The sequence below is a fragment of the Battus philenor genome, unplaced genomic scaffold (assembly GCF_028537555.1).
Source record: "Battus philenor isolate CCGP_79_NKW_IND1 unplaced genomic scaffold, ilBatPhil1.0.hap1 SCAF_8, whole genome shotgun sequence".
NCBI lineage: Eukaryota > Metazoa > Arthropoda > Insecta > Lepidoptera > Papilionidae > Battus > Battus philenor.
The window spans coordinates 2,882,617-2,909,463 of record NW_027181748.1 but is presented as its reverse complement, the minus strand read 5'-3'; the positions used below and the strand labels follow the sequence as shown (position 1 = coordinate 2,909,463).

Genomic DNA, 26,847 nt, shown 5'->3' with positions numbered 1-26,847 from the left:
GCTATTTCTTAGCTCCTGAAGTTCATCATCATCATTTCAAGCCGTAGGATGTCCACAGCTGGGGATTTCCTTCACAAATTTCCATAAGGATCGATTGGAAGTAGCCTGCATCCACTGTCTTCCAACGAGCTAATATGAAGGTTTATTATCATATTATTAATTCTATCTTTTTCAAATATAAGATTTTAAAATAAGCTTACTACAAACTTATATAAATTTCAATCCTTTTATATATGTATTAATATAGACATTTAATATTTATTGTTAAAAAATTCAAGGTTACATATCAATCGGTGATATTAAAAAGAAATTAATCCTTTTAGTAAACAAGGAGGGCTGAAGCAATAATTTTGCATAAAATTATATGACAAATCATATAAAAAATATTGACTAATCCCGAAATAATCTGGCGTCACTGATCGCTAGTGTGTATGGGCCCTTACTTGCCCCTTGCTATACCGAGGCTGGGCGGGCCTCAGTTGCTCGAAGACAACCGCGCGGGGCGGACGTGTCCGAGCTTCGCTCATCTTTCATTCCCGCCATTCGTAACCTGTCCACATCGGCTGCAATTATAACGAACAATGGAAAACGTTTAAAGGTAATTTCATCTAATCCATCTGACATCTGTCTAATCACTCGTTTGCGGTTCTATCGTTTGATATAAATATTTAATTGGTCGTTTTCCGCGCGTTTCGTGCGGTAAAACGCTGGTCGTTTTAGCGGTTATAAAACTTGGCGTTGTTTATACAAGAACCGCACGCGCGTTTCGCTTTCCTCTATACGTTTACGCTACAATAATAATTTATGAAACTATAGTCCTGTGTAAATATTCTATGTGTAGCATTTTTAAGATTATCTCCGGAAAATATCACTTAGTCTTTTATAAGAACGGATAAAAATGAAAAATTGAAGTCATCTAAAACCTAACGAGTTGACACGTTATATATATTATTTAGTAATCTCATAAATTCATATAACTTATACACTTTAACATATGCAAAACTGTTTACAATTAAATACGTTACTATTTCTAATTTTAAAACTATATATTGATTACAGCTTTAAAGGTATTTAAAAAAAATGTGTAACAATAAGAGGAAAAATAATATCGTAAAAGGAAAAAATATAATAGAATTCGTGAACAAATAAGTAGGTAAAATTTGCGTGGATTCAAGAGCGACTTGTCCTTGGGTCTACCAAGGTCATATTGCGTTCGGCTTTTAAGGTTTCTTGATGTCATTATCGACTCGTAAGACAATTTTCATTACATCTATTCAATTGTATACTTATACATTATTACATACAGTTATATTTGACAACAAATATATATTTTCACATTATAAATTTCTTGTTAAATATACAGGCAATGTATGTTATTTATTTGTAAATATCATATATTGTAAATATGTAAATATATAAGTATATAAAATAACGTAATGATATTACAGTAAGAAAAAAACATGTTCAATTTTTTCGTACATATAGTCAATTAGTACCTATTATAGTTAATTATTGTTTATTATCTGTCTCTTTAGACTTTGAGTTGCCATATTGACCCATCTCATTCTAATAGAAAAATTTAAATTAATATAACAGTTGTCACTTTATACAGGGTAATAGCAAAAAGACGAAAAACTTCTTTTAAAGCTTTAATATAAATAATATATGAAAAGAATACATAACTAAAATATTTTTGAAAAATGTAGATAAAGTTGAAAGATATAAAAAGATAAATATAAGTTCTTACGAATACAAAATAATTTCAAAAGAAACATTCAGTTAATGTAACTTAAAGTAAATGCTAACAATCAAACGCCGTTAACCAAATTATCATATCGTAACGTAACAAAAAACTTTACGAATTAATCCCAGCGGTGGGCTTTCACAGAAGTGAGCATCAGATTCTCCTTTATTACTTTTATTATACAACTTTCGGTTTATCAAACCCTTTTGTAAAGCTCACGTTTAGTTGGGGGAGAATTGCCCTGCGCTTGAATTACAATAGGACAGTGCAACGGAATAGGTGACAAAGGGGCTGCCACAAGGGGCTGTTTTAGGACCCTCGATATTCTATGTTGATAACATTTAGATTTATTAGCTATTATTAACGTTTACGAAATATTCCAGATTTAATTCTAATTTCAATATCTTGGACATAATTTAATATGACGGTATGCAATCCTAATGTCATTGGTGACTTCACTAGTTATAAACTATATTACAACTCTCAGTGTACTTCTCCTTTGTTATCCAGACAGTAATATTAAAAACAACCAAACAAGTTAAGATTCAGCTCTCACGGACGCCACAGAGTCAGTCAACAGGTATTTTTGACGAGTGATAGTCCTAACCTCCCGTAAGGGTCCATGACCCTGCATCAAGGCAGCAACGTATGCCAGATTAAAAAAAATCTTGCGTAAATATTGAAATTATTAAATGATATATTCACATAAACTACATACAAAGAACTAAGAACGGGATTTAGAATATATATCATTATTATATTACATCAGTGGTGGCGTAGTGACAGAGGATTGAGACATGTGATTATAGGTCGCGGTTTTGATTCCCGGGATAGACTTAATTTACACTTTGTGCGTTGATTATATGGGATTATAACTGCTCGCAAACAAGTTTCTTAGAATGGATAGTAGAGAATGGGTAACAGCGTCCTTTGTATAGTATAATACTACACTACGACACCTAATCTGCTATCTCCTCATAGATATCGTTAGAAGAGGTTTATGCCAAGCAGTGGGCAACTGTGGGCTGAAACGACGATGGTTCAAGCCTTCAGTAGGGGTTCTAGTCGTTCTATAGAACATCCGACTAAGCGATCTAAGAGTTGACGACCTTCCAATCCAGTGATACTGTAGTATTCGACAGATTCGTCCCGAGACTCCCCAAGGAGCCCTTGGGCTTCGCTATCTTAAAATAAGTTTAAAGGCTAAGCGCTCTCTGCGGGCTATCTCTTTGAACTCGCGGAAAACCTTCTCTATGTATCTAAATAATTATTTTATATATATATATATATATATATATATATATATATATATATATATATATATATATATATATATATATGTATAAATATATATATATATATATATATAAATACACGTAAATTACCTAATAATAATGGATATTTATATACTCATGTTAATATAAATTTAGTATCATTTATACATATTTACGATTGGAGAAGAATGCTAAAAGAGCTCAATTTAATCTTTTAACTTAAAATAAATGTCAGGGGTTTTTTATAATATAACGTCATGGGCCTCGATAAGGGAGCAAAATACAAAGATTTAAATGACTGAATAAACTAAATTTTTAAGAATAGATGCAACTTTTTATATATATCGCTTTTTTTATGTTAAATACCCACGACTACATTTTTAACAAGTTTTTCTTTCTAATCAACAATATGTTCACCTTCGTTATCAACAACCTTTTCGATACCCGAGCGGTACAATTCAATCAATTTTTCTATAAAATATGTCGACAGAAACGATATTACTTTCCGGTCACCCTAATACATAAAGATGCATACATATATACTTACCATTATATCTACATTAACGTATTCTAAAAAATATGTACTAATATGTATACCATCAATTAAGCTTTTTAATGTATAAGTAATCGTCATTTTTTACATGCGCATAATTGCTTCATAGCGCGCTGAATAGATGTAAGAACAGTGACTTCGTGAATTGCGCAGTGGTATGCTAGCCGTGTTCCATTCCCTTGATACATATAATTCACACTTTGTGCATTTATTATATAGGATTGGCAATGCTCATATACTTCTTGTTAGTGGACAGCGTCCTCTGCGTGGTATAATACCACACTGTGATCATCAACCAGCCTGCCAATTGTGGCGATTATGATATATCCCCCATAGATATCTTTAGGAGAGTCCTGTATCTTGCAGTGGGTGTCTATGGGCTGATACGAGGATAAAGATTATGATAATATTAGATAATATTTAATGGAATCAGGCGTTACCTCGCGGAAGTCCATCCTAAGTAAGAAAAGGACCAATATTTAGCCACTTCCGCACATGCAGTAGTAGTCGTGCAATAAAATGTAGAGTCAGTTTTGACTCTGTGTTTGGCAGTAATCGGTGTAACATAACTCCTGAAGATGCCCCGTAGAGGGGTGAAACACGTGTTGAGTAATTTGGCGGTGGCGGTTGTGTGATTCGCATTGTTTGCCGCATACGCATTTATCAGCGGGCTGGCGGGCGGTGCATTTTATTGCACGACTACCACTGCATGTGCGGAAGTGGCTAAATATTGGTCCTTTTCTTACTTAATGTCAGAAAATTAGATAGTTAAGGAAAATTAATAAAAATTTATATATCATAGAAAGGTTGTATAGTAATTATAAGATGTAGTTTACCCTGTAGTTTATATCAAAGGTTTACAAATGCTACCGTATGCGTAATTAAATTTACCCATTATAATAAGGAATAATTAAATAATGCATAGAAATGTTACATTTAGCCCTGTTTCTACCGAAGTGTTAATAAAATCTAAATTTATAGCACAATTTTAAGTTAAATTAATTGAAACCGTTTGTTAATGATATAAATAACATGTTTGTGTCAGTTGCTAAATTGTGAGTATAAACCAAAATATATTCCGTTGATTTTACTATACGAATGTATTTTTTCGTTAGCCTGGCACAAATGGTTTTGAACGAAACATTAGTAAAGTCGTTATAAGCATTCTATTTGGATAAATTATTTTATTTAGAATTTGTAAATATGTTTCAATCTAATTTAACCTTTTTTCTGGGTTTCGGGGGAGAAATCTTCCGAAGGTTCAAGATACCCTTTGGTGGGAGGACGAGGTTATGTGGGATTTCTACCCACTAAAACCCCCCGATGATCGCTCTCTAGGCGATATCTCCCGGTTAGGGATCAGCACGCGATCTTCCCTTGTTTTGCCATTTTAGATAGCTCGTCCTGGAGTATGCGTAGTCCACACTACCCCCAAAACCTTCTTGTTCGTCCTAGGTAAATGTGGGAGCATTACGGCCTTACGGCCCCCACCCTAAAATCTAACTTGCCTATTCTAATCATTCTGATCGCACATTACATTTTGCAATATTCATTCCTTTTTTTTTAAATAAGGTTTTATATATTTTTCAATTACGTAGGACACAACTTATTGTCTTATTTATTTATCGAGGCTTAAAAAATGCATATATAAAAGCTTGGCGAACAATTAAAATGGAGAATTTTATATTAAATAACAATTTTTTGCTTGAGCCCAACTAAACGAAAGTACCCAAATATAATATTAATAAAATTTTACCCGAACGATTGAATTGAAAAATTATGTTGTTTTTTTTTTTAATTATTTTCTTGTTAATGGCACGGAGCTCTAAACAGCCAATTGACAATAATATGCTGATTTATAAGTAATCCTGAAACCAATATAGCACACAACTGTGCTGTTTTGCCAGTGACTTCAACCTGTATCCTAAGAACTAGTTCAAAGGGGTTATGGTGTATATACCATCATAGACGTCCAAGAAGCACTGAACATAAGAACTGTTAAGGAGATGTTAGTAGTAGAAAATAAATATATATAGCGACTTAGTTACCGCATTAGTAAATATCAGGTACATAAAAACTTGGTGACTGATGGTGAAGAACTTGGTATCTCCTGCTGAGGAGCTTAAAAGGTGATAAGGAGTACCTTAAACGTTATAAAGAATAAAGAACTAATCTACTTATCGTCTGAAACTGGTTGCATATAAGAACTTAGAAATAAAAATGATTATTTAATACACAAATATATATACATAAAAGAGTATGCAAATGTTATGAATGTGTCATACAGTAAAAGCATCTTATTAACGCTTCCTTTATATGCGTTTTGCGATTAAAAATTCAAACCAATATAAAAAAACAAATACGACCAAAAAAAAACTTTTTCTGAAAAATCAATGAAATTTTAATTTTTAAACATTTTGATTAATATAGAAATATAGGCGGCTAAAAATTTCTTTATTCGCGGACCTAATAAATACATACATAATAATAAAAGGATTCTAATAATAATCAAAGTGCCCAAAAATTTCACATAATTTATTTTTTATATATTTGTTTTTTTTTGTCATTTAGGAACGTATCTTTTATAATTCCATATAAATTACGATAACGTATTCACGGATTTTGTATTTGCGGCATATTTATTGAACATATACCCGCGAATAAAGAGCTTTTACTATACATTACCAGTATAAACAATATATGATTTTGATGAAAAACCTTATTATTTACATTAATATAAACCATTAAATCATTACACTATTTTCTTACAATATCTATGGGAGATTTATGTAAAAATTTGAAAATGTTTTACCTCAATTTCTTAAAGGGATAAAATCGAACAAAAGACAGTGCAAGCCGTGATCTTACACATCTAGCGACTCCACGGACATTCGTTTAAACTTTTCAGTTTTCTAATAATAAGAAATAAATATTGTAAGTACGACGTACAAAAAGTAAGCCTTTGGCGGGCGGTGCACTTTATGTGAAGTGGCTAAATATTGGTCCTTTTCTTACTTAATGTGTTATTCTATATCTACAACATGGATATTATGAAGGTGACCACAAAATGAACCCGTATGAATTTATTGTGGGTTCTTTTCAAATTCCTCAAAGCTTTAAAGGATGGGGAAAGGTGAATGCCATCTCATTCAATCAAATTGAATTCTTTTTGGTATTCTTCTCTTGACTTACACAAATGAGAAGGAGACTCTTCGAGTTAAGTTTCTGTTAAAAGAGTTGGAAAAGCGGTTTTAGTGCTGTACCTCAACCAAAGTGAAACTGTATATCAATAGGCAAATAATGTTTCTTTAATGATAAAATAATTGGCAATATTTTTCTACCACATTCGTAAATGTTATACTTGGGAGTATAGTATATATATCACGTTTTATGTTATTTAAACATCCCAGATGTGAATACGAATGAATAGATACGAGGGTCAAACTGAAAGTTCTTAGAAAATCAAAAACTAAGCATTCTAGCAAGTTATTAGTTTTATTATAACTTTTCAAAATAGCGTCCATTTACATCAATACATCGCTGCATTCGATGGAACCATTGAGAAAAGCACCTTGCCCACTCGGCCTTAGGGGTCTCTTCGACGGCGTTTTGAATCGCAGCCACTGCTTCTTCGGCGTCCATAAAATGTTTTTCTCGAAGTTTTTCGTTTATTTTCGGGAATAAATAAAAATCGCAGGGTGCGAGGTCGGGGCTATACGGCGGGTGACCCAGTAATTCCACGTCTGAGGTCGCCAAATAGTCGATCGTTTGCCTGGCGGTGTGCGACGAGGCATTGTCGTGATGAAGGAGGATCCTGCTGCGAGGTCGTTTCTCTCGAACTTTTTCCAAGACAAGTGGCAAACAGTTGTTAGTGTACCACTCTGCATTAACCGTTTTCTGATCCTCTAAGACAACTGTCGCGTAATGACCTGTCTTTCCGAAGAACGAGGCCACCATCTTTTTTCCAACACTTCGACCTCTCTTAATTTTAGTTGGCAACTCTTCGGAAGGAAACACCCACTGAGCAGACTGTCTTTTGGTTTCCGAATCATAACAGTAAATCCAGCTTTCGTCACCCGTTAGTATGTCGAACACAGCATTTGAGTCACCTCCGTTAAATTTTTGGATCATTTCTCGGCACCAATCAACACGGCGGAGTTTTTGAGCCTCGGTCAAATTATGCGGTATCCAGCGGGCACAAAGCTTCCTGACCGCTAAATGTTCATGGAGGATTTTGTGCACTTGACTCATACCTATGCCTAGACTTGTCCGAATCTGCTGATAGGTCACTCTTTTGTCAGTCTCTATCATACGCCGCACAACACTGATATTGTCTTCAGTCGTCGCTGTAGAAGGCCGTCCCTCACGCAAATCATCGGTGAGATTAGTTCGACCACGTTTGAATTCATTAAACCAGTTGTAAACTGTGGCACGAGATGGGGCTCCATCGTGAAAAGCCAATCGAAGTCTATCATAACTTTCTTGTTGACTTATATGACATAGAAAGTCATAAAAAATCATTGCACGAAAATTTTCTCGGCTTAAATTCATTCTGACGTGCACAGACAATTTTCAATTTGCCGCCAAATCGTAAAACAAATGACAAATGAATGAAATGTATACTCAATATTATTGGTAAAGAGTTCTATTTTCAAAATTTAAACTTATTTTTTTAATATAATGCTTTTAAGTTGCCAGTTCTAAAAACTTTCAGTTTGGCCCTCGTATTATGACAATCGGTAAACTTAGTTGAAATAACACACGGATTGTTAGTTTTCAATATTTTTACTCATATTTAGACGATATGAATATGCGAAATAAAATATCTAGTGATAATTATTAGAATAAATATATCATTTTTAAAATATACGTTTCGAGTTTTCTGATGGATTTTATAAATGTTATGACATTTATTAATTGAACACTTTGTACGAACATAATAAACATGTTTTGACGCTTACATCGTTTTCAGAACTTTTCTTGTAAAATCACCTTTCTAGACTATAATGATGTCATAATTACTTACGAAACACTGCAATCATGGCTGCTTGGTAGTAAAATCTAATATTGTAATAAAATAGCTAAAGTTACTTTATTAAATAAAGTCTTAGTTATTAGATAGAAACATATATGATAAGAGTGTAGATAGGCATTATTTCTGTTCAATGAAAACGTATAATTTGAAAGATTGTCGAGTGGTGACGTGACGATTGACGCGGCGTGGATAGGTCCCACTAACACCTACTGGGCACTCAGAGAGCAATGGAGAGGGCAATGTTTGGAGTGTCGCTGCGAGATAGAAACAAAAACCGACGTAGCTCGAATAATTGCTGACGTGAAGTAGCAGTGGGCGTGGAACATCTCTCGTGCAACCGATGGCTTTTGGGGTCGAACGGTTCTCGACTGGCGACCATGAGTCAATAGACCCTCCCACTAGGTAAACCGACAATATAGTAAAAGTCGCAGGAAGGTGTTAGACGCGAGTAGCGTACGACTGGTCATAGTGGCATCTATAGGCGAAGCTATGTTTCGCAGTGGGTGAATATCAGTCTAAAAGAGAAATCTATAAAATTATCAATATTCTAGTCCCGTTTAAACTCGTTAGAAAATCATTTCTTTACAATGAAACTATTTATAATTATACTTTCCTCAATTGATTAGGTTTTCAATTGTTATTAATTGTTCTCCAAGTGGAAGTCATTGATTGAAGGGCTTTAACAATAAAGAAACTATTTTCTTTGAAATAAAGTAATATTTACTGTTGTGTAATAATCATTAGTTATTTTGAATTTTCGTTGATGTTCAATTTATAGTTTTATGTTCTTAAGTTATAGATCAAGACATTGTTTCGTAGACGAAACACTGACTTTAAAACCTGATGATTGGTAGCAGGTGTATATATTTGAATGTATAGTTCATTTGCTGCCAATTAATAAATTGTACTCAGTATCCAAAAAATTGTTTGAGATATAATAAACAGCCTAGTAAATAGTAAGAAAAAGCGTTTTCAAAATTAGCATCATTGAATATTATAACTAATTATTGTTTACTATCTGTATCTGAAGATTATGTACTGGCTTGTTACATTTCAACAGAAAAAATAATTTAATTTAAAACGTTCCAGAATGATCACTCTATACAGGAAGTCTGGAAATTGGTGTGAAAGCTTTAAAACTTTTTATTGAGAAAATTTACGCCTTTAAAACTTTTATATCTATAACCAATTAACCTGTTTAAAGTAAAATATGACATTGTTATCATAAATCTATATATGTACTTACTCATCACAATATCTCTAGAATCTTAAACCTTAGAGACCTAAAACTTGTCAAGAATATTGTTTTTGCTTTATTGAAAACAGCTAAGAACGGATTTTACGAAATTATATCCGCAAATAGTCACATTAAGTTCACGAAGCGAGCAGTGAACAGCCAGTTCATGTTTGCTTGATTAAGAAAAGAAAGTTGTCGTTTAAACGACCGGAGCGTTCGGATCTCACAAGACGTTGTTACACTGTTCTTGTAATAATAAATATAGAAATAAAATCAGTGATGTCACAATTGCCAACATTATTACTCTTTTAACATAAAACTCTTTTAACATTAAAAAACATATTACACTTTTAAACAATACTGCGTTTTATTTAGTCTTTTGAGAAGATTCTAGAAGTCAAATTCGAAAAAAGAATATTTTGACGTAAATAATATGTCATCCGTCACTGTTACTTGAGAAATAAATACAGGATGTAGACAGTTATTATTTATGATAATCAGAATAACATCGTCATGATATTAATGAGCTCATTAATTTTAATTTTCGCAAACATTACATCAAACAACAAAAATAACTTTATCGGGTAATATCTAGAAAAAAACATTGTTATCTCTTGTTGTACGTAAATATAAGTTACATTCAATATCTCGTTTAACTTGTCGTAACTGATTACATACATTTTTAAATAAATCAAATAATATATTTATATTTCATTTTCCAGTTCATTTTTTTTATTTTTTATGTCTGCATGCAGTTTATTGCGGAAATAACCTTACCTAACTTGCAAGGTCATGTACCTCCAGGGCTTTGATTTAATTAGAGCAAGATTTAAATTAATTACGATTTATTTTATTTTTATTTATTTCGTACGGTTTCCTTAAATGCGATATAATTAATCAAAGGTGCAGTCACTAAGAACTAGAAGCTTTTGTAAACAATTTCCGTGTATGTACCACAAGACAAGTAACTTTTTTTAGAATGTAATGCTAACTTTTTTTGACTTTTTATACCTTTTAAGTAAGACATTAAAACGAGAAATTCATTCAGGTGATTTATTACTATTTATTACATTTTCATAAATAGTATATATAGATATTTAAACACTTGTATTATAGTTATTTTTATTAGGTATTTTTAATCCTTTTTATACCTTTTGGTTTTCTTTTCTTTCTTTTTTATGATATTTACTTATTCCACCTACATTCATTAATTTATTTCTACAACCTCCAAAAAAGGTTCTACTTTTTAGCAGATAAACTCACTGTAAGGGATAAATAGTAACTTCTCACGAAAACTAAATAGTGTCTAAATCCTCTAAATTTGCGACAGAGGTTTAATCTAATTTGGTTTAAAAAATTTGTACGCAATTATATCGATGTTATTTTTATAATTAGTTAACATTTAAGCTAATGCAGTTTGTATGTAAACAAGGAGGTCGAGGCTTGAGCGGTTGCGGATTGAAATTTGCGAGTCAATGCGTCTGCACGACGGCGGCCAATTGGGAGAGCAATTGAGTTCGCTCGAATTATCCGCTAGATCGTTACGTGCGAATACATTGCTCGTTTACATACAAATGTCCTGTGCGGACCGGTGGCCAGGTAGTTATAGTTACCGTGCATATATTACTAATTGTATATTTATCGTGTGATGCGTAATGATTAGTGGTAATGAGTTAGAGGTGTACATCGAATCACGTGCTAATAGGATTTCGAAATTTAAAAATAGAAATTATGTGAACCAAAATTATTAATGAGGTCTGTTTTCTCTGTTATTCTGAGTGACTGGCAGTTTACATGTGTCAAATTTCTTTGTTTTTTACACAATGAAATTAAAAACGATATTAGTAAATAATGTCCAGATGATTCGATCGCATCTTGATTTATTTTCCATTATTATAATAAAATAGTCAAATAAAAATGGCAAATGTTAATTAAAGACATCTAAAATAATTTAAATACTTAAAATAAGAAATGTGTGTTGATAAAAACTACACATACTAAGTTACTCTACCGTGAATGTAACTTTGCTCTATCATATATTTTGCAAATTTCCAGTCCAGATTATTTTAGAATTATATTTGCTACAGTTTCAGATCACAACGGCATATAACATATCATGTATGCCGTGTTCAATTAAATCAAAAAGTTTACGGAAACTCGTCAAAATTACTCGGAATATCTTTATTTGTTTATGTATCGATTTGTATCGAAATCAACATAAAAGATTTATAAATAAAACCAGCTGTAAAAATCTAAGTAAAAGATTGTAAAAAAAATTTTTCTCATGAAATACTATCATTGAAACAACCTTATTTTAATTTTATGTTTGTGTATAATCTCTTTGTCAACTTTTCTGCAATAATTTGCCATTGGTCGACTTTTCACCCATTTCTTCAGCTCCGCTTAACACTTATATTTTTCTTTCACGAATACGGGATTTTATCAAATACAAACCTTCATATATTAACATAAATAAATACGCAATTTTTTATTGTTACTATTTTATTTTCGTTCTCTTTTTTCATCCTTCACAATATCTATAGCTATATCCTCTTTCCTCCATCACATTTTCTTTTGTTTTTCTTTCATTCACAATCAATACACGAGTCGCTTCTCTTCCTTCGTCACATTATTTGATATAATTTTCTTTGCAATTTCAAATTTTTTATTCCTGATTTTTTTTCTTATTGTGTCCAAGCTTATATTTTTAATCTAATCTTAATATTTGTGTACAACCCCTTTGGCAGCTTTACTGCAATAATTTGCTATGGTGCCGGCGCACATTCATGTCTTTGTTTTGCGAATACGGGACCGCTAAGGCCGTCGGATGATGCTAGATGCATGCTGTTTATAGCCTGTCTAATTAGGGATTTAAGGAGGAGGTCGATGTTGAGCAGTAAATGTTCTACGACTGGAATGATGATGAAGTGTCGAAGATTGTCTCTAGAGTCAAAAAGTCATATGAACATATTTCACTCTCGCATAAAGTTGTGTTTTAAATTGCATAAAACAAGGGACATTTCGTTTTAATCATGGAAACTGGGTCATGAGTGTCATTACTGCAAGTCACTCAGTACGCTATGGTCGTTAAGGACTATCGAGCTGCGCTTCTAAAAGGAAATAATTATGCAGAATAAATATAGAGGTGTAGTTTAGAAATAGTGTCTGCATTTGCATTAGATGATTGCATTGAACAAAAACACAATCATAACTTTCGCAGATTGTCGCAAAAGTTTGATTCCATATTAAGCGACAGTGAATTAATTATAAAGCGACTTTGTTTTCCATTTTTGTATTAATTATGCAAATACATTTTAGTTTCAGAATTTGCTTGTTTTTATTGGACACAGAAATTACACATTTCTCTCTCTCTCTATATATATATATGTATATACTTATATATATATGTATGTAAATTCCTGTGAATGTTTTTCCTGTATTGGTAGGACTGCCTATGCCACTTGCTAAGTGTCTGTTTATCAAAATTTTGTGTCTCAAACACGTCAAGTTTTGATTGGTGCCAAAATGGCTAAATTTTTGGACAACAAAGCATCAAAAACTCGACTCGTGTCGTTCCGCAACCACCTTATTTGCTTGATTAGGCTTTGTGCAACTTCCGACTATTGAACAAGCGGAAAAGGCTAATACGGGGACGACGTTTGGACAAGATTAAAGTGATAAAATTCAAATCGAAGAAGGTCTTAAAAGATATATCTGACTAAGACTGGAAGTGTTGGAAAAAGTGCTTTTTATCGGACGGGGACTATTTTGAAGTAGATGAAATTGATTTGGAAGAATAAATAAATAACTTACATTTTATAAACAAATTCACCATACTTTTTGATCACAGTATTGATATCCGCTTCGTTGCCGGTTCCCCGTCTCTATCTTCCTAACATCTGCTCTGCGCTCTATGTGGCCTGACTCATGTCAGTTAAACTTGCGAATTCTCTGGACTATATCGGCTACTTGTGCTCGTCTGTCAATTTCTGCAACCATGCACGGCGTTCTCTTGATGATATCTAGGGAAAGACAGATCTTCTAGAATGTTCTACTCTCTAAATTTTCATAGATGGAGGTTCTACGGACTTTCTAGAAGCCCGTAGATTTACAGAGGGAATGAGTAGTTTGACGGCAATAATTTTTGATTCAATTATCTCATGAAATCGATCGCTCATAGCGATAAGATTGCAATTTTTATTCTAGCTATGTAGCAGTTATAGTAGTAAAGGACGGTCGCTTAAGGAACTTTAGTTTTTTTTCAATTGGATATTAAAAAGTAATTGAAAGAGATAGCCGAAATTTCCTCAGGCCGACAGTGACTGAAAAGATGAACGGCAAACCTCCAAGAGTTTGTAGACCTATCAGTTGACAAGATCAGCTCGCTTCTTGATTCAATTTCTATATACTTCACGATGGCTGAGGTACAGGTTGTGCTGTTTGCTTCAGGATTAAGATATCATCAGGTCCAGAGGATTCTGACTTCCAGAATTGAAGGCAATGATGCTGAGCAAAGAAAGAGGGTTCAAATGGGATTCGATCTAAAAAGAGCAGTTGTTAGAAATTCCACGAAATATTTTTTCTCTTAAAACTTTTACCTTCATTATTAGAAAAAGTTTTTACATTTCAGTTACTTTAAAATGGATTTTATAATGTTAAAACGTTATGCGTAACAAATGAAATGAAAATAGTTTTTAAAACAATTGTTTAGGCGATAAAAGTTTGAAACGACTCGCGTAAATATGCGTTTATAGTTGACATTAATTAGTAAATAATCGTAAATAAAGCGCGATCAAAATAAAATTTACTGAACGATAATAACCATGTGTCCGTTGTTATGTGGGTAACACTAACGGTACTGAGTTTAACATCCTTTGTACATGTACCATAGCAAACTACTTTCATTACCATTTCAGAGGTAAGGACCTCAACTATCGGACATAGGCCTTCTTCATTCACTACTACGTTAAATTCAAATCAATTAGTACGGAAGATATCTAAGCGCTAACTGAAATTAATTATTTAAAAATAATTAAAAGTACTATTTTAATTAACCTTGAAATAACCTGGAAGTGAATACTTCATATCCAGGGTGTGCTATTTTCTATGAAGCTATTTACAGTGTTGTAACCATTAGCACTTGATAACTTATGATGAACCTAATAAGAAGACTCAAGGTCACCTAGACAGCATTAAAGAGTGCTAGCTCGCAAAGTACGCAAAAGAATCAAGATCACTGACGTAGTTCCAAGAATTGCTCATATAAAGTGGTAGTGGGGGGAGCACATCGCTCGTGCGACCAGTGGCCGTTGGGGTCGAAAAATTTTTGGAGTGGTGATCTCGAGCCGGTAGACGTGGTGTGGGTAGTCGTATGCGGGCAGCATAGGACAGGCCATTGTGAAGATATTTGGGGAAAGCTTATGCCTTGCAGTGTACGTCTATTTGCTGAAAAAGAATAATAAGAACAACGGACATCTATTTTGTAAACATCTAATTTATGTAAGAAAAGGACCAATATTTAGCCACTTCCGCATATGCAGTAGTAGTCATGCAACAAAGTGCACCGCCCGCCAGCCCGCTGATAAATGCGTATGCGGCAAACAATGCGAATTACACAGAGACAAGTCAAAAAGAGTCAAATAGAGACTCTGTGTTTGGTACTAATCGGTATAACATAACTCCTGCCCCGTGGAGGGATGAAACACGTGTTGAGTGATTTGACGGTGGCAGTTGTGTAATTCGCATTATTGCACGACTACCACTGTATGTGCAGAAGTGGCTAAATATTGGTCCTTTTCTTACTTAGGATTGACTTCCGCAAGGTAACCCCTGATTCCATAAAACATTAAACATCTTATTTATAATAAGTAATTATTCATGGCGAACCTGTGAGAATTTGTTTGTTAGTGGGTATAAATCTAAAAAAAATGATCTATGGAGACGTTACGCTGTTAGTCGAATATATAATCACCGAAACTGTTTTGTTATCAACAAAATAATATTAGCGTTGATCGAGTTTCTGATCGTAATTATTTTAAAAACTCAAATTACTTAGTTTATTTTTCGAACACGGTGTGGTAGGGTACAATAAAATTATGAGAAAAAAGCATAAAATAGTTATAAACATCGTTCGTAAATTCTGGAGTATACCGGTTTTAACCGGATTTGAATATCACTGACGTAGTACTTGCTTCCTTCTATCGATTAAGGGTGTCGATAAATCAGAGTTGTGTTTACCGCACAACTCTTTGATCGTGAGAACACTCGTGATTTTGCTTTTAAACAAACCGAAGATTTACCAAACAGATCACTCTTTTAAAACGAATACGCTGTTTAATATTTCGTAAGTACTCTAAATTTTATGATTTACACTAAATAATATTACCGCACCTAAAATACAGGATAAAGGAAACATAAGCTCGGAAGGAGGGCAATAACAGCTTATATTATAACATGTACATACATTTATCCATTAAAAGTATTTACTCCTTTAACTTTTTCAAATTAACCTGTTAGTGAACAATTTACAGTCTGCAGGGAAAAATAATAAATAAATAAATTGATAATTATTTGTTTATATGTCCAATTTTGAACACTATTTTTCTTAATATGTCATCATTAAGTTAGTTATTATTTCTGATTTTTGGATAGGGCAATGTATGGTATATTGATTGACAGCTATATATACCTAATAGATTCAGGCGTTACTTTGCGGAAGTGTATCCTAAGTAAGAAAGGGACTAATATATAGCTACTTCCGCTATGCAGCAGTAGTCGTGCAATGAAGCGCACCGCCCGCCAGCCAGCTGATAAATGCGCGTGTGGCAAACAATGCGAATTACACAACTACCACCATTAATTCACTTAGTAAGTGTTTCACCGCTCCACGGGGCATCCTCAGGAGTAATGTTTGCATGAGGCAAACTACTGCTGCATAGCGGAAGTAGCTATATATTAGTCTCTTTCTTACTTAGCTATATATACCTTAAGGTTCTCCAGGAGGTACCTCGGGTTGGTGGGCTCAGCGTGGGTACTTATCCCCACTAGATGGACAACCGACATGGTTAAGGTAGTCGCTGGACGCCGGCAGCGCTAGACCGGTCTTTGTGGTGATCTTAGAGGTGGGCCTACGCCATATAGGGGGCGTCCATTGGCTGAAAAGAAGAAAAAAGCTATATATTGACTCCTTAAAAGCTTTCACACCGATAATAAACCACTTGATGGAGGTTATTGCAAAACTACAATTTATTTTGATTCCAAACATATAGATAATACATTATTAGTTTATGTATCAATACATATGAATTCGGTGGCATGATATTTTTTTCGTGATATACTGTAATTTACTCCACGGATCATTTAAAAAATATGTTTATTATTTTTTTACACACTTTATGTAATACCGGATAATTTCGTATAGGCATTCTCTACCAGTCACCCAAATTGGTGCAGAGAAAACAAGTAGGCAAATGTGTAAATGTCATAGAAAATTAGTTTAACAATATAATAGTGTGTATACATGATAAATACTATATTAAGTATCTAATTAAAAATAAACGCATACTTAATTAGGAAGACTCTTTGGAAAACTAAACAACCTACGAAATAATCACAGTTGTCAAAATGCTTTCGCTTATCTGTCAATCCATCGGCCCACGCATGCGCAAAAACTAAGGACGCGCGCCGTATGATTTGTAGGCGGTTGTCAAAACCGCGTCTCACGCCGAAAAATGTTATGACAGATAATAATGGCGAACGGCGTCAAGTTACATATGTGTTATTGTTTGCGAATTTGAATTAAATCTTTAGTGCTTGATGGAATATTGAATTAAAGACCATCTTACATTAATTTTGAATCAATGTTTAATATGTACAAATGAGTGGTGAAAGTTTTATGTAAAAATTATTTCATTCGCATGATAAATATTTTATTACGGCGTTGGTGTGTCTCAAGTTGTAAGCGGGTGACTTAAAATAAACTGTCTTTCTTTCTTTAATTTTTGTGCTATAGCTTGTTAGGTGTTGCCTCTAACATTGCCTACAAAGGCTCAAGGTCACTCAGAGAGCAATAAAGATTTAAGTTCGGAGCTTCATAGCGAGATTGAATTACAAAAAGAGATCCGCAGATGAAATAGAGACTTGTTAAAGTGTTAGTGGGGGCACATAGCTCATTCTGCCCATAGCCCTGGCGACCACGAGCCGGTAGACGTGGCGTGGGTAGAATCCCCATAAGGTAGACTGATATAAACAAGGTCGTTGGATGCGGACAGGGTAAGACCAGTCATTGTGCCGATCTTTGGGGCAGAACTAAACCTTGCAGTGGTTATCTAAGGGCTAACATGGTAAAAGAATGAATATGCGTTATAAAAAATTAAACTTACAAAGAAATCGGTCTTTTATAGGATTTTATATTAACCCTTTTAATAATTGTACATAAATTTAATTAATAGTTTAGTATATAAGTGTATTATTAAAATATCACCGACTTACGCTATTCCTTAAAAAAAAGAGGCTTAGTAACCGTTGAACCGTCAAATTTATATTCGTAAATTGTTTTAAAGCCTATGTTTCTTCAAACTATTTTATAATTTTATTTGTAATTAAACTAACTATTGGGTTATGAAAATAAGTGTCATTAAACTAAAAAAAAAAAATCTAAAAAAATTATGGTTATTGTATCAAACCAATATAAATAATGAAAAGAACAGTAAAAAAATTACAATCTTTTCGTTCTATCGCCCCTGAAAACATTTAGATTATACGAAACTACGCAATACAGGAAACCAATTCATTTAACGAAACAAAAGAAATGGCTGAAACGAAATTTATTTGCGCTCGGAATTGCCTTCAACTGTCGATAACCGCGACATTAAGTTGATAAAGCAATGGCGCCTTTTGTTATTAGAAAGCTTCCTTTTACGATTGAAGCTCTGAGATTTCGTCACATTACATTAAACAAATTTTTGTATTTGATGAACAAAATCGAATTCTCTTTACTGTAGTTTATTTGGGGATAATGTATTGTTGGAATTAGCCAAATATTAAAGTAATAGAGAGCTTTTTTCGGTGCACTTGAAATTTGATCTTTATAATCTTAGCATCGCGCAATTTACTTTGTCAGAAAGTCAGAGGTTAATTGATTATTTTGCAGTATAGCTAATCTTGCCTTCACAATTACTGTTGATTTTTGGTATAATTGTGAAGATTTGTGGTGGTCACAATAGAGTTGATGCGTAAGGGCTAAAAAAGAGGCGATATACGAAAGGAGAGGTAAGAAAAGGAATAGGGAAAAAGAGAAATGATTATAAGATATTAAGAAGGATGAGAGAGGTGCATGAAAATAACAATGGGAGAGCAAGAAAAATGTAATAAAAAAGTTTTGAAAGAGTGACTTTTGCGTCAGTATTTAATATTAAACAATTCAAATTATTCACATTACAAGTGATACTGCATTTAATTTTTGTTATAAAACTGTGAAGATTCGTTAAGTTTGAATTATACAAATTATCAGGATATAATTAATGTCAGCAATGCAATCATGTGAATTAAGATCACTGACATACTTAGCAAAGTCGACACTGAGTGTAAGAGCGGCCATTTACAATTCACGACCCAATATGAAATAATTCAACTGATTATTATTTACTCAATTATTTATATCTATCAGAAAATATTAAAAATTAATTTTTAATAATGTTGAGCAAGCAAGACCTGACTGTGGAATATCACGCCTTTATTAGGATTTCTTAAACATGATCACGTCTTTGAATTTTGAGCTAAACCCAAAGGGCTTCTTATACGTTCTCGGCATACTCGGATCTCTATTAGTGAATATAGCTATATAGTAAGCAAAACATTTTAAAGCTTTTACATTTATTTACAATCACCTCGTATAAAGTGATTTTGAGTGGTCGATGGTTTTTTGGTGAGAGGAGAATGGTCTTTGTGGCGATGTTTGGGGGAGGCCTGTGCTTTGGGCGTCTATCGGCTGAGATAAATGAATGAAAATATAATCAATTACCACATGTATTTCGTTTTTACTTACCTCCTTCATTCTCTACACATTTTTAATCTGAACCCTTAAATGCATGACTTTTATTTATACTTTAAAAAATGTATATCTCACAGATAAGTTCAGTATAATGCACGGAAAAATAGAAAAAAATATGTATAATATTTTTACACTTATAAAAAAAACCTTATGTTGTAAATATACAACACTATGCATTTACTGTAAACTATTTTATTCAAAGTTATATGTCGTAGTTTTTCATCATTATGCGTTTAAGTGTTAAAAGCCGTTTTATATCTTATTTAATAATATAATATAGGTATTTACAATCGTCAGAATTTCTACAAATTTTCTAGATAAATTATTTACTTTTCTGGCTGCATGTTGTTGTGAGACTAGTAATACATGTCAGTATCTTTTAATTGGAAACGTCGAATTATTTATTTATCCGAAATATAATTTCAGACATATTGTAGTTTTAACATTATAAAATAGTTTAAAAAAAATAATAAAATAAATATATAATAAATGACAGTTGGGTTATAAAAACAAATGAAAACTGAATTGTAAATATATTCAAGCATACATGCAAAAATGTACTAATCGTCACGCTACCGTATCGTTAGGTATAAATAATTCGAAAGCTCTTGCTTACCTTCACCGACAAAGGAATAAGGTAAGCTATATAACTAGTTCTTTGCTCTTTTGACACTACATTACGCTATTTTTTTAAATCGAATTGTTATTTTCATTATTAGATTATGTCAAACATGTTAATATAACCATGTTCTGGAATTGAAAATTTGTAAATAGAATTATGAAAACATAGCTATTAAAGAGGTAGGGTAGTTGAAATTGTGCTTTTTTATCTATAATGTTGATAGTAATGATAAAATAGTATTGACTGGCCAGGAAATCAGTATAAATAACCCGAGAGAGCTCCAAAAAATAAATTGTACCCAAAAAAAAAATTGTCATTTTAAAATATTGTGTTAAGATAACAAAAAATCATTTATTCAACATTGGAATACTCTTCTCTGCCTTGCAAGGTGTTATCAGGGGCGGCTTAACCTATAGTGCAGGGTGTGCGAAGTACACTGGCGCCGCCGTCCCAGCAACAGAGATGTGCTATAGGCATTAATACAATGAGTGTTATTCTGCCGTCATAAGAAGAAAGGCCGTAACTAATACCATACTGCAAACTATACCTACTTATAAAATAGCTTGTTGGAATATGAAAAAAAAACATTCTTGTTACTACGCCAAAGTTAATAGTTGAGCCGGGAGAGGGGGGGGGGGTAGGAGTCGCCAGGGTTTCATTGCACACGGGCGCTACACGAGCTAGAGCCACCCCTGAGTATTGTAGTTGTGGAAAAGAATCAAGGAGAAACTCCTCAACAACAGATCTTTTAATAAAGTTTAACAGTACAGATTTATACATATACACTTTGTCGGATACAGCCTAAATGAAATCTAAATATAATCAGGCGACATCTCTGCCAATGATTTTTATCATTTAAATATTCGTTTATTGAATAATCACCCATTTCCCTCAATTTACTCTTAATATGCGTTTTCAATTTTGTAAATGTAGTCAAATAATATTGATTGATTAAAACATCTGATTCCGTATGAACTAGACTTATTACAGTGTAAACTTTGGTACAGCTAGTTTATCACGATGCCTTGTAAATGCATTACGAACCTGGACTTATTTTTTTTCATTTATCGTAACTATTTTAAACGTACAGAATCTTATCATAAATATATTGTTAGTATTCTTTATTGTACACGCTAAAAAATATACATAATGTATAATATAACAGTATAATAATAAAGAACAAAGCACAATGGGCGGTCTTATCACTCGAGGTAATTTCTTTTGGACTTAAATATATATATATATATATATATATATATATATATATATATATATATGTTCATATTTATACATATATTCATAACGAATAAGGTTATATCTACATAATATTCTCTCTAGTCTTCTTCTTCTTCCTTCCCTTTTCCCTTTATTTGGGGTCGGGTCTCCTTATCAATTTTCGCCAGGCCACTCTATCCTGGGTCTCTGCATCAAGTGAAAGGGTTTGCAGTTCCTTTCCGATATTAGACCACCACGTAGCTTTTGGATGCCCTCTCCCTCTTGGGAATTCTAGGAGGCTTAAGACAGTTTTTACCACGTGGTCATCTGGTTTTCGTTGAATGTGGCCATACCATCGCAATCTATTTTCCTGTAATTTGCTGGGGATCGGAGCTACCTTAAACGAACCTCTGATATATTCGTTCCGTATTCTGTCCATTCTAGTGACGCCACCCGACCATCTAAGCATCTTCATCTCATTGACATGAAGTGTTTGCTTGTGTTTCTGACTTACAGTCCAGCATTCCGAGCCGTAGAGCATAGCTGGTCTGACAACGGCTTTGTAGACTTGATTGTGTGCGATAAATATATTGTGTTATAATTTCAGCATATATATCTTTATTGTGGTTCGTAGAGAAAGACGTAATTTATTTTAAAAGGCAATACATAATAGTTACATGAGACCTAGAATGTTTTTACCAAGGTGGTGTGAACTAGAAAGTGGAGTCATGTATGTATGTACTAGGAACAAGTTTTACAGTTCTAGGCGGCAGCAAATGAGTCGATTGGGCCTTCGTGTATCACTTTTACATCGATACCCAATTATAATCAATATCGTATAAAATAAAAAAATGGCAACAAAAAAAGTTGAAAAATGAAATAAATAATAATTTCTTCGCGGCCCAATTTACTGTTCTTAGCTCTGTCAGTAATGGGCTCGGAACAATTGTGTAATATTTTTATTATTACACTTTTGTTAATAATTGCAATTAAACTAATAATAATTCTACAAAGTGTGCAGTGGTAGCGGTAGTGGACTGAGACTTATGATAGGTCGTGGGTTCGATTTCCGGGATACAATTTTATATAATTCACATCTTTTACATTAGTGCCAAACACAGTGTGTATTAATCGGTGTAACATAACTCCTGAGGATGCCCCGTGGAGGGGTGAAACACGTGTTGAGTGATTTAACGGTGGTAGTTGTGTAATTCGCATTGTTTGCCGTATGCGCATTTATCAGCGAGCTGGTGGGCGGTGCAGTTTATTGCACTGCTGCATGGCGGAAGTAGCTATATATTGGTCCTTTCCTTACTTAGGATGGACTTTCACAAAATAACGCCTGAATTCATTAGTACTTCTATATTAATTATATAGCGTTGCTACTGCTCACTAGTTTCCAGAGGATGGTCAGCAGCATCCTCTGTGTACCATTATACCACATTTTCATGCCCACCCACCCAACCAAGCGAGGTGATCAATTTGGTGCTAGGTTTAGGCCTCACAGTGGTCATTTATGAGCTAAAACGATTACGAAACGGTTAAGTCTTGCTGAAACAACAAACAGTAAAAATAAATTTCTATTTACGGAGCTAAAATTTTTTTTTGATTTTGTGGTATATTGTTTATGAGAAAAACTCCTAATACTTTTATTCCTATTTTAATACTCATATAGGCCAACTAGTATAGTTTCCACTAGACAACTTATCACTTCATTCCCTCCACTCTCAATCCTTTTATCGGAAGTTGTCAAAAAGAGTGACGGGGTCGAGTAATCTTGCCATTTAAGAAAAATAAAACTACCTTTATAAAATGATTACATGTTAATATAATAAAATCGCTTTTGTTGTCCTGTTTCTGTTGGCTGGTTTGATTACCATTACATTTACAGACTATATAAAAACTAAAGGTTAAACATTTCTCTGTGTGTTTCAATCTCAAAAAATTAACAAAACTATTGAGTAAAATAGTACATTTATTGAAAACAAATGAAAGTACTGATGTAAAATTATATTTTTATTCTGTTCTTTATTAATTCAATAATTAATCATAAAGAAAGCTCAGGGCATGGTTAAGGATTTAAATATGGTTGATTATTTTTTATACGAACTGCTTACAACATGCGGGTCTTCACACGTGACCACAAATATCACCCTATATCTAACTTAATTTTGTTTTTTTTTTTTTTTAAAGTATATTAGTTATCACATCATAAAATATTTAACTATTTTGAGTGAGTATCTTATTTAAATTTGAAATTAAATTTAAATTAAGAACGTTTTAATTTTAAAACGTCGAGTTGAAAATTTTGTAGTGTGATACGAAATTCTAACCCGCGGGGGATTGTTTGATGTGGTTTTGAATATTTCAAGACCTCTAGGCAACACTGCCGCCTCTCTGGGATTATTCGCAAACTAGCTCGCCCAGGGAAATTAAACATTTTTTTTTATTATTTTACCGAGTGTGGTATACAGGGTGGTTGGTTCTAACTTTTAGGTGATTGTTTAATCTTTAAGATATCGTATCAAAAATTAATGGTGTCAGAAATAACAAATAACATAGTATATTTATATATAATACATTTTTAAAATTAAAAATACATATTAAATTTAAATTTTGTATACTAGACGTCCCTGTAGACTTAGTACTACAAGAAGATATTGGCCTGTTCCATTCCAATAGTTTCAGAATAATCTTTTTCTTAACAAATAAGCTAGATATACACTCTTTCAAAGCATTTATACCTACCATCAATTAAATTTCCCATAATTTTTTTTACATTTTAGAGCATTACTATATAATTACGGCTTTCAGATCACATAGCGTATAAGAAAGCAGGCCCTAGCCTTAAGGTTCTGAAGTAGACGGACTAGCAAACTTAGCTTAGGACATCTTCTCACAAGGTAGATAGTTGTCCTTGTCTGCTGGTGCTGGTCCTATTGGTAATTTATAGAGGAGGCTATATCTGGCAGTGGACGTCTTACGGCGGAAAAGATGATGCACATATATTTGTGCAGACATTTCTTTAATTTAGTTACAACGACTACAAAATGAAATACAATTTTTTCATAATTTATTTATAATCGTATTCGCAAACGTGTGCTCAACATGATTTGACGATGTCAAATATTTTTCGTGTTTAATTTTAATATGGAAAATTCTTTCGTTCGTTTTAAAGCAATACGACGTTATTCACACACAATTGTCACGAAAATTCAAAAAAAAAATACTGATGGAATTTTATATGATCGTACCGCTTGAAAACCATCTAAAAAGTTACATTTATTCTTATTTTCTATATGTACATAGCTACTGTTTGTCTACCTACATCCATCAAAACACATTTTTGTTTTGATGGATTGTGATGTGATTGTGTTAGCAATCGAATTACGAACTTTTGAATGATGAATGAATGAAAAGATTATTCATCGTCTGATTTTATGAAACGTATTTGAAACTTACAATTAATTGCAATTTAATATAGTTACAAATATTTACCATGTAAATAAATATTTTCACGATCTAAATATAATGCATAAAAATAAATTCATATCTCTGTCTACCCCGACACTGTAGTAAGGTTTATAAATATATATTCTTCTTGAAACGAGTTCAGAAAGACATTAAGAAGGAAGTACCCACATACTTATAGAACTTCCTCACTCGTCGCCCTCTGTGATTTCCTATTGTTAATTTTTTTAAGGCTATCGACAGCTATTGTTGTTGATTATCTATTGTACCACCGCGTCGAATATTACGATCAAATATTAAAATGAATATGTTGTCTTAGATTATAACCTAAAAAACTTTCTTAATGTTTTCATAAAAACTATGAAGCATTACAGGCATATAATCTCTTTCGTATATTTAAATATTAAAGGTAATTTAAGTTCTTGAAAATAATTTTTTTTAATAATCATTCGTTCATAACTAGACGGCCAGTTAGAAAAAAATAAAAAGGTAAAATTAATCTAATGTATTTAATACAATGGACGATAATTACTGTATTTGTATAATATGAAAGGTATGATTTACTTTACGATAGTTGCTAAATATATCTCGCATTTACAGCGATAAATTTTAAGGAATTAAAAATAAGAAATCAAGTTTAAATGTAAAAATTCCGTATTCAAAATACGATGTATTACATTTATTATTAATGTCAACCTGACTCTGCCATCTGTTCGGATGATAATAAAGTCTCAGAAGAACATGCAAAAGAATGCAAAAGAAACTAAGTAGTATTATAAACTTTTACATATATATTAAAAAGTTGTTGCGCATGAGCCCACAAAGGTTTCTAAGTTGGTATGACCAATTTTCGACAGATGGCCTCACTGTCAATCCAAATAAGTTCATTTATCGCTGTGACAGTTCATGATGATTTGAGTTAAAACAAAACAGCGAACGAACAATGACGTTTCGATTTGTGGATGGCATAGGAATTTATATATATTATGAAATTCATATCCGGCTCAGATAAGTAAATAAACAAAAAAGAAAAAATATTGAATTATACACACACATATATATCTGTATATATATTTATATATATATATATATATATATATATATATATAATATAATTATATAATTATAATCATTTAACATTGTATTACAAAGGTTACAAAGGTTTTTAGTACGAAAAATGTTCTTTGAAATTGTTTTTAAAATCAAGCGATGGAAGCTTTCCGAACATTATCTAGGATTTTACTACAAAAGTGTTTTGTGCATTGTACATCGAAATATTCACTAACTAAGTGAAGTCGAATCTTAAGTTAAAAAAAAATATTTTTTCTTCTAGCATTTACCATTTAATATGCATTTATTAAAACCAATATAAAACTCACAGTAAATACGAGTGTCAATAGAGCTATACAACCATACATAAATATTGAAGCCATAAAAGTTAAACTTTGACCCGATTCGAGATCGGTTGTACGTGGTTGATGCATATGCAGCGCTGCGGTTAGATGATACAAGTCATAAGCGATAGCGTTTGCATGTATAATAATTAGAGTTGATAATATCGGGTTTCGTAAACGAATTAAAAAATATATTTTTGAATCTCGACTTCATTTATTTTAAATGCATTTGTTTAATTTAAATTTAGAAA

The 26,847-nt window shown here is 32.7% G+C and overlaps 1 protein-coding gene across 1 annotated transcript in view; it reads left to right on the top strand.

Moving 5' to 3' along the window:
* Positions 1-496: 496 nt before the first annotated feature.
* superdeath (Suppressor of ER stress-induced death) overlaps positions 497-26,847 on the top strand; it is a 57,241-nt gene continuing 30,890 nt past the window's right edge. Inside the window, exon 1 of the mRNA XM_068775032.1 lies at positions 497-598. The gene's annotated coding sequence lies outside the window, so the exon portion shown is untranslated. The remainder of the gene's footprint in view (positions 599-26,847) is intronic.